This window comes from Prinia subflava, chromosome 5 (genome assembly GCF_021018805.1).
Source record: "Prinia subflava isolate CZ2003 ecotype Zambia chromosome 5, Cam_Psub_1.2, whole genome shotgun sequence".
Classification (NCBI taxonomy): domain Eukaryota; kingdom Metazoa; phylum Chordata; class Aves; order Passeriformes; family Cisticolidae; genus Prinia; species Prinia subflava.
Window position 1 is genome coordinate 442,656 of NC_086251.1, and position 13,807 is coordinate 456,462.

Consider the following 13,807-nt stretch of genomic DNA (forward strand, 5'->3'; position numbering starts at 1 on the left):
GTTTTAATTACGGAGAGAGGGTCTGTGTATGGCAGAGCCTCTCGGCGCCACGTTTGCCAGAGGCTCCAAGGGACATTCCCGCCCTGGCCGGCGCTGTTTGCCCTCAGCACATCCTCCCTGTTTGCTCTGCGTGCCTCCAGCCCTTCGGGGCTGCCGGAGATTTCCAGCGTGTCACTGGGTGGGGCCGAGGTGTGGCCAGCGTGTCACTGGGTGGGGCCGAGGTGTGGCGGCTCCCAAAAAAAGGCACGTTGGGAATTTTGAGGTCTTCCAGTTAGAGCCTGAAACCTCCGGGGGACTGGGGTGGAGAGCTCAGGGTGCTCCAGCACAGAGCTGGGAGCTCACCCATCCAGCCCTGGAGCTGCGCCCTCCGTCCAAGGAATTTATCCCTGCTCCTCTACCAGACAGAAAAATATTAGGAGAATGAAAGAACAGGAACCAGGAGCATGGATCACCATCCACGTGGAATGCGGGGATGGAGAGATACGAGCCAGGTTGTGTGGCCATGGGGGATGTCGCACATCCCCTGTCCTCCTGCCACCTCATCCCTGCTCTGTGGTGCCACATGGTCCGGTTTGAGGTGTTTATATACCTCAGCTTCCCAATGCTCCTGTTGGGATAATTTCGGCTATAAATCCTTCTGGCTGAGCTCTCTGCCATGCCGGAGGCAGCTGCCTTCCCAGTGTCAGGGTGGTGCCTGGCTGTTGGAACAGGGAGGAAAGCTCTGGGCCCTTCTGCATCGCCAGGGAAGCTCCAGGGAAAGCCGGGAAAGGCGGCAGGTGGAGGCTGAAGGTCGCGGCGCGGACTTTGCCCCTGGGAGCAGCCGCTCGGCAGGTGAGACGGGATCCGAGGCTGCGCCGCAGGGCTGGGATCCTTCCTTCCTGCTGGCTCTGAGCCACGGGGTGCAGGAGAACCCCGCGTGGCACCGGGACACCCTGCAGTGGGTTTGGGCCGGGGTGCGTGGATCCTGCCTCCCAAAATCGCGCGGAGACAGGAGGGTTTGTCCTTCCCGGCAGCCCGAGGCCGGGTCGTGCCGGGGTCCTCCTCCGCAGCCAATTTGGGATCAGGTTTCGATCGATGGAGTCGCTCCAGCCCCGCTGCCCTGACTCAGCAGGGCCCGACTCCCAGAGGCCCCGCTGCGTCTTCGGATCCAGACTGGGAAGGGCCGGACCCAGCCGGGAAGGGGTTTGGGAGCGATTTGGGATGCTGTCCCAGGGGAAGGCGGGAATGCTGACACACGGTGTCTGGATGATCCCGCTCCGCATTCCAGGGGCTGCCAGGGGAAGAGCCAGGCTGGGACACAGCCTGGGAGTGGTTCCCCCCTCCTCCAAATCCTGTTGAACCCTATCCTCCCACTCGCTGCTTTCCCAGCCCTGGGATCATCTTTTTTTCATGAGCGCCGGCGGTCGATGCTCGGGAAAGGCAGAGCTGGAAGAAGCTGCCCTTGGACACTCCGGCCAGGGAGGGAACAGCGCAGGCACTGCCCTTTCCCTGCCCATTCCAAAGTGCTCCGGCGCTGCCAGCACGGAGCCAGGAGCTCTCAGCGCATCCGAAACCGCCGCTCTCCATGTCCTGAGGTCGGATAATTTGCGGAGTGCGGCTCCGTAATGAGCGGTGACCTCGATTAGCCGAGCTCTCCGGCTCCTCAGGGGTCCCCCAAGTGCCTCTCCGGGGTTTTTTTTTGGAGGATGGAAAGGCCGAGTCACTGTACAATTAGGGATAAATTGCTCCTGCTTTAGATGGGTGGGTGGATGGATGGATGGATGGATGGATGGATGGATGGATGGATGGATGGATGGACGGACGGACGGATGGATGGATGGATGATGAGCAATTTGGATTCCCACGGCTGTGAGGGCAGGGATGAGGTCAGTGGGATCAGGAAAAATCGGATAGAGATAGAAAATGAGGGATCTGCCCAAAAATCAGGCAGAAAAGGGCTGGAGAGAGACATTCCTATTTGCACCCATTGCCCTGACCAGCAGCTCCATGGATTTCTCCCTTTGTGCAGCCACCTTGGACTCGTTGCTCCCCAGACACATTCTGGGGCGAAATCTCCATCCAAAGCCTTGGGAGAGGCCTGGATTTTCCCTCTGAAGGCAGCAGCAGGATGGGCAGAAGCAGCCTGGAGAAGAAAAAGCTCTGGAAAAGATCCCATCTGGAAATGGGATCCCACAGTCCCAAGGTGATGCCAAGAGACAGCCACCCCTGATCCTCCTCCGGTGGGCACCAAAACCTGGCACCTGGGAGAAAATCCCACAGGCTGGGCAGGGAGATGGGCTGAGTGCTGCTGGAATATCCCAAAAGGCTGCCTGGTTGCACAAAGGACTCCGGGAAAACCACGAATGTCGGGAATTCGCGCCAAGCCGGGGCGGAGGAGCAGAGGAAGGCGATGGCACAGGGGTGATGATCCATGGCCAGCGCTGCCACATCCGCTTGTTATCCAAACATCTCCGTCCTGCCGCAGGCGCTGGAGCAAAGTCCAGGACAGCCCCAGGGGCGCTGCAGCTGGAAAAGCCTCCAGCACCTGCCTGTGATGGATGCAGAAAGGCAGGATTGGAGGGGTAGGAGAAGCAGGGAGGATGATCCCATGCCAGCTACGGGAAGAGCCAAGGTGGGAATCCACCTGACATCCCGGCCTGGAGATAAACAGCTGCTTGTGGAGGCGCTTAATGGCTGGGAGAAGGGATTTAATGGCCAAGGATTGTTGGGAACAGCTTGTGCCAAACCCCTCTAACAGCTCCTGTGTAATCAGGGACAGGGATGAGCTTTAAGGTCACTTCCAACCCCAACCATTCCGGGATTCCAGGATCTTCAGCTGCTTGGGAAGGGGTCAGTTTTTCAGCGTGAGCACCGCAGCTGATGATCATGGAATTCTGGAATGGCTGGAGTGGGGTCTTAAACCTCATCTCATTCCAGCCCCCCTGGACACCTTCCAACTGCACCAAGCCCAATCCTGTCCTGGAATGCTTCCAGGGATTGTGAAGCCACAGCTTCTCTGGGTAATAGAAACTCATCCCATCCTCTCTGCCAGGAGGATGGGAACAGCGATCCCAATCCCACCTGAGGCCTCCCCAACACCATCACCAGAGCCTCTGGCATGCGGTTTAGTGGGATGGGAGGATCCGTGTCCTGCAGCGGGAAAAGGAACACTGGAAAAGGCTCCTTGGGACAGGCTGCTCCATACTGAGTCCCCAGTGCTCGGCCCTGATCCAGAGGCAGCAGCCATCCCAGGAACGCTGTGTGTTGGACAGGGAGAGCTCCGGCTCCGTGCCAGCTGCTGACAGATGTTGGGGCTGTCAGCTCCCTGCACGCCTCCAGCAGCCCGCGGCTCCGCCGTCACGCGCCGCCGCCGGTGCCCTCCCGCTCCCGCGCCCCCCGGGGCCGGGAGCAGATGTCCGGCACCGGCCACCTCCGGCACGCTCCACAAATTCCCAGCTCCTGGCACGGAGAGCGCCAGATGGGCTTCCCGACGCCCCAGCGCAGTGCGGGAAAGCAATTCCTGCCGCGGCGGGGAGCGCTGGGATGAGGAACCTGCCCTCCTGCCCCTTCCCGTTATTCCCACATGGATATGGAGCCGTTCCGAGGCGCAGCAGGCAGTCTGAATTCCCAAAAAGGATTTGGAAGGCAGAAGGATCCCACCGGCTCTGTCGAGCACCTGCTGCCTTCCTTGGATGTGTGATCCTCGTGGGTATTTTGGGAATGGGCCATTTCATTGCCTGGATGAGGGCTTGCAGCGCTCCAGCAGCGCCTGTCGCTCTTCCTGATTCCTCTCCAAGAGCTGGGAAGGAGAGGGAGGCCTTGGTATTCCAGAGGCTCCAGAGCCATCCCTGTGGCTTTGCCACTGGGGCTTTGTTGGGAAGTGGAGACGACAGCTGGTGGAGGGCATTGGGAGGGATTAGGCTAGTGGGGGAATTTGCTATTCCCTGGTTTCCCGCAGGGAATTCTGCGTGCACGGAGGCACTCCAGGCTCCGATGGGATGAGCTGGGACAGTGCCAGCACTTGATTGGGTTCTGTTGGGTCTTGCCCTCGTTAGTGGGCTCTGCCCACACTTGGAAGGAATCCTTCCCAGGGAAGTGGGATGGGATAAGGGGTAGGGATAGGGTGGGATGGGTCAGGAACAGATGGAAATGGATGAGGCGGGATGGGGTGGACGGGAGTGTAGGAGATGGGATGGGGAGGGATGGGAATGGATGGTAAGGAATGCAATGGAATGGAATGGGATGTGAAAGAATGGGAACAGATGAGAAGCAATGGGAAAGAATGGGATGGGATAGGATGAGAAAAGGATGGGATGGGATGAGATGGGATGGGATAATGGGATAGGATAATGGGGTGGGATGATGGGATGGGATAATGGGATGGGATAATGGGATGGGATAATGGGATGGGATAATGGGATGGGATGTCTGTGCCCATCTGAGGAGCCCCGGGCAGGGCTTCCCCATCCACTGCTGATGTTCTGGGGTTCCAGGTATGGATGAGCTCTCACTCCCTCGTGCCCAGCAGGAACACACCCAGGGCAGGTTATTCCAATCGGGAAGTGCAGAGGGAAGCACCGATGCTGAGCTCAGCCCTGCTGGGCTCCAGGGAGTCTCCCCATCCCAGGGGGCTGCGGGAAGGAGGCAGGAAGATGGCACATCCCATGATACCAGCCTGACTTTCCTCCGGGAGTAGGAAAGGCTCCTCTTCCTCTTCCTTCCGACCTCATCCCGAGTGTCCCACCCCTTCTGGGCCCCGTCCTGCTCCGGGGAACTCCTCCCTGCGTGATTCATCCCGCCGGGATCCCCCTCCTTAGCCGAGTGTCACCGGCTGACGCAAATCCTCCCACCCCAATCCCAGGTGCCGGATTTAGAACGGCTCCACCGGCGGTGCCAGGGAGGATCCGACAGCCCGGCTGCCAGCGGGAACGGGATGGGGATCCATCCTGGAGGAGCTGGAAGCGCAAATCCCACGGAGGGGTGTGATGGCTGGAGCTGGACGGAAGCGGGAATGCAGGCACCCGTCTTGGAGAGGCTCCCACTTCCCTCATGCCAACACTCTCAGCAGGGGTGGGATGGGATACAGGGCGGGATGGGAAGGGAAACGATGGGAAAAGATGGGATGGGATGAGAAGGAGTGGGATAGAATGGGACGGGCCACTGTCCCAGCACACAGGAGCCATCCACGTGGAAGCCCCAGGGCAGCAGCACGAGGCAGGAGCTGGAGCAGCTTCTGGAGAGCTCTGGTAAAATCCCGTTCTGAATCCAGCCCTTCCTGAGTGGTTTTCCACAGGGACACATGTGGGTCCCGGGGTGGGAGAACGGAGCTGGGGAATGGAATCCCTGGAAGGCAGCCCTGGGAATGGGTGTGAAGGGCCAAGGGGAACCAATGGCACCAGGAGCACTGGGATGTGCTGGGATGAGAGCATGAGGAACTCTGGGATGCACTGGGAGAGACAGGAATATTGGGATGCATCAGGATCCCTGGGAAGAGCACCAGGATGCACCAGGAGTACTGGGAGCACTGGGAATAGTGGGAGCACTGGGAATGGTGGGAGCACTGGAATGCACCAGGGACACAGAGAACCCTGGGAAACAGAGGGATTTACTGGGAGCACTGGGAGCACGAGGATCCATGAGAGGGATGCTCCAGGAGCACTGGGAGTTCTGGGAACTCAAGGAACACTGGGATGCACTGGGAGCATTGGGATGCATTGGAACTGGGTCCCTTTGAAGCACAGGGATGCTCCCGGAACACCGCGAACCCTGAGAACAGATGGGATGACCGGGACTTCTGGAAGCATCAGGATCCCTGGGGGTACAGGGATGCTCCCGGAGCCCTGGGATGTCTGGGAGCACTGGGATGGAGCGGGATGCGCCCGGAGCCCCGGGATGCGGCGGTGCGGTCTAAAAGCTCCTCCTCGTGGCTCCCGGGGAGAACTACCGGGAGAGGCCCGGGATAACGCGGGAGAGCCCCGGGGCACGGGCCGGGCCGAGGCGCCGGGACACGGAGCGTCCCAGCATCCCGGGAAACACGGGAATTCCGGGATGGAAGGAATCTCCTCGTCCCCGCAACCACCTGGGATGGGACGGGGCCGCATCCCGGCTCCCTTGCCATGGGAACACCACCAGCGGGGACCACTCCCCGCACAGAGCCACCAACCATCCCGAAAAACCGGGAGCGCCGCCGGGATGGGGGGATTCTGGGAAGGCTCGGTGTTAATGCATGGAATGTGATTTCAGGCCACGGTCCTGGCTGATCCAAGTGTGGGAGAGAGGCGGGAGTGGAAAATCACTTCTGCTGCGAGCAGCAATTCCTTTATTTTTCCTTCTGCTGGCAAAGGTATTGAGAACGAGAGGGAGAGAGGAGGAATGGGAACACGCAGGACCCTCAGGGCAGCTGCAGCTGTGCTTCCAGAGAGCTCTCCGTGGATGGGCAGATGGATTGCACCGTGTCCCCAGCCCAGGAGTGCTCCTCCATGGGAGTATCCAGGAATCTCCCTCAGGGAGCAGGGCCTGCCAGGGTCACAGGGATGTCTGGGAAGGAGGGAGCAGGTGCAGGATTTGGGCTGTTTTGGGAGCCTGAGGTGCTTCACACATCACCTTTGGCACCTGATCCAAGCGGGATGTGCCACCATTGGGATCGCTCCCAGCTCTGTTCTTCGGGAAAGGGTCCCTCCCTGTTCCATGCCTGTGCCCTCCAGTAGAGCTCCACAAGGAAAAATCAATACCTGACTTCCAAAAAAAGCAGCTGCCGGTGGCTTTTTATAGCAACCTGTCCCATTTGCATCCTCCCTCAGCCCAGGCCCAGGCAGCCCAACCTCTGGCTAAATTAGCCCTGAGTTCCCAAGGGAAACAGCCTTGGAAAAGCAGGAAGGCGGCTTGGTTGTGCTGGAATGTTCTACCGCAGCCACCCCATCCACTGCTCCTTGCTGCCCGTGGTTTCCACAGGGAGGAAATTCCCTGATGGGATTGTCCCACTCCTGCAGCATGGCTGGGCAGTGGGATGGGGTGGCTGCCTGCAGTCCCAGCCCCTCTTTCCCTTGGGATTGCTTCCCAGAGGGAATAAAGGGATGTGGGAAGGAAGAGAATCTGGGGCTGCCCCAGACAGGGAGCTCGTGCAGGGAGCAGGGAGGGGGATTGGCCGGAAAAACCGCGGGATGAGGAGATGCTGACCCTCCTCCCCTGCAGAAATCCCACTGGTATTCCACGGCTCATCGACGAGCCGAGCACAGGGAATATTTAGGTCACAGTAAATGAGCTCCCTCATTAGAGCCTCTGGAGCTGCACCCACGCCGGGCTGGGGCGCAGAAAGCGGGAATGGGGATCCAGACACCCCTGAGTGGGAGGGGAAGATGGATGGGCCCATTATCCTGGGAAAACTGAGGAGGTGGGAGGCATGGCACTGCCAGCTTTGGATGGACAGGCCAGAAACAGTGGGAGGTTCCCAAAACACTGAGATTAATTCCTGAGATTTTGGGATTCTGCCTTTGGTAGAAGCTTTTCCTTTTTCCCTGCCGGCTCATCCCAGGTGTTGCCTGTCAGCCTCACAGTTGGGGCTGTGTGAGGAGTGATGGGATAAAAGAGGAGCCAGGGCGGGGCTGCCGGCCCTTTGGAGGTCCTGCCGGGCTCCTGGCCGTGCTGGTGCTCGGGAGCTGCTGGAAGTGCTTTGGGAGAAGGTGAGTTACAACCTGGGAGCACGGTGGGGCCCTGGGGAGGGACAAGGATTTTTCCTCCATTTTCTTCCCACACAAATTTTGTCCCTGGCGTGGCCAGCAGGTTCAGAGAGGGGATTTTCCACCCTCTATGCTGCTCTGGTGTGTTCCCACTTGGAATGCTGGGTCCAGCTCTGGGTGCTTCACTGTAAGAAAGGTGTGGAGCTGCTGGAGAGAGGCCAGAGGAGGCCACGGAGATGCCAGAGGGAGGGACACAGGCTGGGAGAGCTGGGGGTGTCCAGCCTGCAGGGAAGGCTCAAGGGAGGCCACAGAACCCCTTCCAGTGCCTAAAGTGTCTCCAGGAGCTGGAGAGGGGCTTTGGAGTGACAGGAATGGGGGGAATGTCTCCCAAAGCTGGAGCACCTGTGTAGGTTGGATATTGGGAAGAAATTCTTCCCTATGAGGGTGGTGAGGCCCTGGAATGGATTTCCCAGAGGAGCTGTGGCTGCCCCATCCCTGGCAGTGTCCAAGGGGACAAGGCTTGGAGCAGCCTGGGATAGTGGAAGGTGTCCTTTGCCCGTGGCAGGGGGTGGCACTGGATGGGCTCTAAGGTCCCTTCCAACCCAAACCACTCCACAATTCCCTGACTCTCGTGGTTGGCCTCTGTCAGGGAGAAGAACCCAGCTGGCAGATTCAGGGATGCTCCCCCCTAGCCGAGAGGTGTGTCAGGAATTGCTGCCTGATCCGGAGTGCAAGAGCACTCCTGAGGATGAGTCAGTGTCCCTGGAACCCGGGCTGGTGATCCAGCAGAAAACATTTCAAGGAGAGGCTCCTGCAGAGCTCTGCTCTGCCATTCCCTGGAGCTGCCTGCTCCAGCCCAGCCTCCTCCTGCTCCATGACTGCTCCGGGGGACTCCAGGGTGTGTCCCCACCATGTCCAGCAGTGGAGAGGCCTTGGAGCTCTCCCAGCTTCTCCTGGCACCTCGTGCCTATTCCATGTCCCAAGCTGGTGGCCCTTCTGCTGGAAGAATCCTGGAATGGTTTGGGTGGGAAGGGGCTTTAAAGATCGTCTCCTTCCACCCCCTGCCACTATCCCAGTTTGCCCCAAGCCCCATCCAAGCTGGCCTTGGACACTTCCAGGGATCCAGAGGCAGCCACAGCTTCTCTGGGCACCCTGTGCCGGGACCTCCTCACCCTCACAGGGAAGGATTTCTTCCCAATATCCCATCTAAAACACTTTTTTTTTCTGGTTTAAAAGAATTCCTGCTTGACCTTCCACTGCTCCATGCCTTGGGAATGCCTGTAGTCGGGATGTGCTGGGATGAGTGGGAAGCAGCAGCGGGCAGTGACTGCTGGTAATTGGTGTCACCGCGAGCAGCTGATGCCGCTGATTTTGGGATGAGTAATTCCAGCAGCTTAATTTGGGAAATCAGGCTCTTTGTGTCTTGCCTGGCTCATTTGCAGGACAGCCCTGGCGCAGCTGGAGTCGCTGTGCCGGCAGCCGGACATCTGGAACGCCGGCGTGTCCCTGGCACTGTGCCCACCACGGGTGGACACTGCACAAATCCTTGGCCCTGTTCCCCAAAAAAAGGGGGATTCGCTGCCTGAGGCAAAGGGGATCCCTCATCAGCACCTGGCAGCAGGGATAGAGGGCATGAAATTCCTTATGGATGCAGGGGAAAGCAAAGGGTTTTAAAGGTTTGGGCTTTTTAATACTTGGGTTTTTTAGGGTCTGTGTTGATTTTTGTCCATGTCTGTGGGATCGGGCTCTCCTGGAATACTTCCTTTGGGTTTTAAGGCAATTTTGTTCCTGGGAGATGTTTGGTTTCAGGGTCCCAGGATGAAGGACTTCATGTGTGCTTTGTGTCCCACTTGGAAGTGGCCTGGGTGACAGGAATCCATCTGGCCTTGCTCCCATGGAGTGGGAATGGGACAAGGATGTGTCCATGGGGTTTGTTCCCTTGGCTCCAGGGCTGTGAGAATCCTCCTTTCCCAGAGGTAGATGCTCCTCTCCAACCTCTACCACCCAATCCCTGGGCATTCCCACTCTGTGGCAATTGGATTGGAGCTGCTGGCAAAGAGGAGGGGGTGTGGCCCTCTGGAAAACTCCGCATTGCCCTCAGGGATTGGGACAATCGGTGCTTGGTGACATCTTGGAATACTGGGATCAAGCTGGAGTGCTGCCAGCCTTGGGACAGCCCATCCATGCTGCTGTATTCCAGATCTTCCTGGCTTCTCCAGGCATCTGTTTGTTTGTGTGGGTTTATCCCAACAGCAGCCAGTTGCAGCTTGGCACGGAATCTGGGAGCTGCTGCTCCCAGCAGTTCCTTGGAACGTGGCTCCAAGACGGAGCTGCCCACACATCCAGCGGAATGGGCTGGAGGAGCAGCTCCCAGCTGGCACTGGCACTTCTCCTCTTCTTCTTCCCTTTCTGGGAACCTCTGGTGGCCCAGAGGAAACCCAGAGGGTGATGATGGCATGTCCAGTGTCCTTCCATCCTCCTGCACAGCATCAGCTGCCTTGGAATGTCTCCCAGAGAAGCTGTGGATGCTCCATCCCTGGAAGTGCTCTAGGTCAGGTTGGACAGGGCTTGGAGCAATATAGGATAGTGGAAGGTGTCCCTGCCCATGGCAGGTAGCTGGAATTTAGTCATCTTTAAGGTTCCTTCCAACCCTAACTGTTCTGTGGTCCTAGGATTCTGTGGGATCCAGGGATTTCTGTGTTTTCCATAGTGCTGGCTGCTCCTGGCAGGGCTGTGGAGGTGCTCTGTGGCAAATTCCTGCTCCTCCTCTTGGCATCAGGAGCAGAGAGGGGATCCCAGGGAGGGGATGATCCCGTCCTTGCAGCTCAGGACTTCCCCTAGTCTGTGTGGGATGTGGGATTGCTGGGAATGGTGCCTGGTGAAGGCTCTTTGTGGGCTCTTGGTCACTGAATTTTGGGATCTGCAGCTCCTCGTGGACTTTTTGGGGTGATTTCAATCTAAGAGATGCCTGTGAATAGTTGGGATGTGGGAGACATAATTGTTGCTTCCAGAGCTTTCCCTTTGGAGACTCCCATGATAGTTTGGATTGGAAGGGCAGGGACAAATTCCACCATCCCAACTTGCTCGAAACCCCAGCCAACCTGGCCTTGGACGCTTCCAGGGATGGGGCAGCCACAGCTCCTCTGGGAAATCCATTCCAGTGGCTGGCTCCCCTTGCAGGGAAGAATTCCTTCCCAGTATCCCATCTAACCGTGCCCTCTGGCAGTGGGAAGCCATTCCTGTTGTCCTGTCACCCCATCCTTTGTCCAGAGTCCCCCTCCAGCTCTCTTGGGGACCTTTCAGGTGCTTCCTTCCCAGGCCCCTCTGTTTCGTGCCCATGGATGTGGCAGTGCCTGGGGCCAGCCCGAGGTGGGCAGAGGTTCCCAAACCCCCTCCTCTTCCCGCTGGATCCCTCAGATCCCAGCCTGGAGCTGCACAGCTCTCTCCATGCTTCAGCTTCGGAGCTCCACCACCTTCACTGCCAAGGGATTCATTCCCCTCTTTTCTTCCCAGCTCCTGCTTTCAGAGCCTTGTTTGTGGCCGTCAGGATCTGACAGGCTCTTGGCACGTCTCCCACCCCCGTGGCAGCAGCGATTCCCGTCCTCTCCCCCTTTTCCCTTGCCCTGCTTGGAGACCTGTTGGGAGGGCTGCGTTTGCTGGAAAATCAACTCCCAGCCTTTTTTTTTTTTTTTTAAGCCAGAGAAGCCCTGGCACACGGACGGCGGCAGCAGAAGCCAAGAGGCTCAGATGGTTTTAAATGTCAGGGAGAGGTGTAAACGGATCTGGGAGACAGCATGTCCAGGAGCCATGGGATTTCACAGACAGCCAGCATCCTGCGGCTTCCCCTCTCCGGGAGCCGCGGCTTTGCCCGGTCGCTGTCCCCGGCCCCGCTGGGGTTTGTCCGTGGGGTGGTGCCGGTGGTCTCTGGAGGAGGGGAGGATGAGGAGCCGGAGGGGCAGCGCTGGGGATGAGCAGGAGCACGAACGCGCCTCGGCTGCCGCTGCCTCCGCGACCTTCCCCGCTGAGCCCCGGAGCGGGGCGCGGTCAGCACCCGGCCCGGCCGCTGTGTGCCCGCCTGCCGCTTCCCAAAAACAGGGCTGGGAGTCCCCGGGAGTCAGCGAGCTGCCGGTGCCAGCCATCTGTCCCACTTCCCTTAGCAACCATCCGCCCTTTCCTCCTTCGCCGAGCGGCTGGGGCGGATCCCGCCCGGCACACCCTCTCCCGCTTCCCTTTTTTGCCTCTCTGAATCCATCCCCGTCTCCTGTGCTGTGGCACGGGGTACTCACATCAGGGCACGCTCCTCTCCCAGGAATTCTTGGACAAAGCTTGGACAGGATCTGTTTGCTCGCGTTCCTGCCTGCTGCTTTTTTCTTTCTTTCCAGCCTGATCTTTTCCAGTTCCTCTCCTTCAGGAATCGTTCAGGCTGGAGAAGACCTCCAGGACTGAGTTCAGCCACCCAGCTCTGCCGTGGCCACCATTAATTCATGTTCCCAAATGCCACATCCACTCAGCTTTTAAATCCCTCCAGGAATGGGGGTTCCAGCACTGCCCTGGGCAGTCTGATCCAACCCTTCCATGAAGGAATTTTCCCTAATATCCAACAAGGAATTGCCTGAGGTGACTTGAGGCTTGTCCCTGGTTCCCTGGGAGCTGGGCCTGACCCCCATCCTCCCATCAGGGAATCATGGAGAGGGAGAAGGTCCCCCCTGAGCCTCCTCCTCTCTGGGCTAAGATGAAATTCCCTGCTGTATTTCATGGACTTGGACAGAAGGGAGCTGGGAACTTCTCCTTTAGGATAATTATTCCTGGTTATTGGTCTCCAGACTCTGCTTTGCTCTGAGGTCCCTCTGCCGCCTGCCTGCTGGGCTGTGATCCCAAGGCCTCTGCCAGGACTTTGTGGAGAAGCTGTGCTGCGATTCAGGATTTGGGATCTCCACGGGCAGCGGTGTCTCCCGGTGAGAGCTGAGCTTCCCCCTCCAGCATTTCGGAGCTGGGACAGAGCCAAGTGGGTTAGACAAGGCTTTGAGGTCCGGGAGAAGTGGGGAATGGCTCTGCAGCCTGGTGTGAGGAGCGGGAGAGGAGCCAGCAGCAGAGCCGGGAAGGAATCCTTAATGGGAAACCTCCTGGTTCAGTCCAGCTGCCTCCAGAAGCAAGGGCAGGATCCTGAGGAAGCAGAGGAGCAGGAGGAGGGAGGGATTTGACCTAATGAAATTATCCCAGTGCCTTGGCTCCAGCTGCTGCTCTCCAGTCGCATCTCACTGATGTCCAGGGACGTGGCCTGCGGGGAGGGATCGAGTCCTCCACAGACCATCCGTGTCCAACAGCAGCATTCCAGGCTTCCCAGAGAGCCTGGGAGGCTGCAGGTGCTGCCTGCCGAGGGAGAGCTCTCTCCTGCTTCCCTGGAGCACCGGCAGGAACAACACAGCTGATCCGTGAATTTCCCTGTCCTGCCGCAGCCGTTCCCGTCACAGGAGGAGAGCAGGCTCCTGGAAATTGGGAAGCAGCTCGTCCTCCGGGTAAAAAATCCCTGCGGTTCGGCGTCTGGGCCGGGGAAGTTGTGTTCGTGCCACAGAGCCCTGGGAAAAGGCCAGCGCTCCTGCTTGAGGGGGTGAAGGCATCCCACATCCCCGGAGCTCCTGCTAAAATCCTGATTCATTCCCGGGCTGGAGCTCTCCTCCCGGAGGAGGATGGAGCCAAGGGCATTCAAAAGGTGGGCGGGGAGGAGGAATAACGCGAAGGAATTCTGGCGGGGGTGAGGCAGATCAGGGAAATGACAGGCTGCTATTGCTCCTGGATTAGGCAGGACCGGGATGGGGCCGGGAATTCCAGCGGCTGCCGGGGCTGCAAACACAACCCTGTGGCTTAGGGGAGCTCGGGGGTTGGCGTTTTCCTCCCCTCACAGCCTTTAGGGTTCATTTCCACACTTTTTGTTGTTGTTGTTGTTTTTAATTCCCCGCAGAACAACGAGGTGAAACAACCCGAGGTGGAAAAAGCTTTGGGAAGACGGGTTTGACCAAGGGGGAGCATGGAGGATGCTGGCAGATATCCCGACAGCCCGCAGCACTGCTTTGTCCTCTCATTTTTCCCAAAGGAAAAGCCACCTGGAGCTGCCAGGCAGGAAGATGCCCCGAGCTTTGCTGAGCAGTGGTGAG

At 58.7% G+C, this 13,807-nt stretch overlaps 1 protein-coding gene across 1 annotated transcript in view; it reads left to right on the top strand.

The window, feature by feature from the left end:
* Positions 1 to 12,848: 12,848 nt before the first annotated feature.
* DAGLA (diacylglycerol lipase alpha) overlaps positions 12,849 to 13,807 on the top strand; it is a 61,696-nt gene continuing 60,737 nt past the window's right edge. Inside the window, exons 1-2 of the mRNA XM_063397487.1 lie at positions 12,849 to 13,171; positions 13,615 to 13,802. The gene's annotated coding sequence lies outside the window, so the exon portion shown is untranslated. The remainder of the gene's footprint in view (positions 13,172 to 13,614; positions 13,803 to 13,807) is intronic.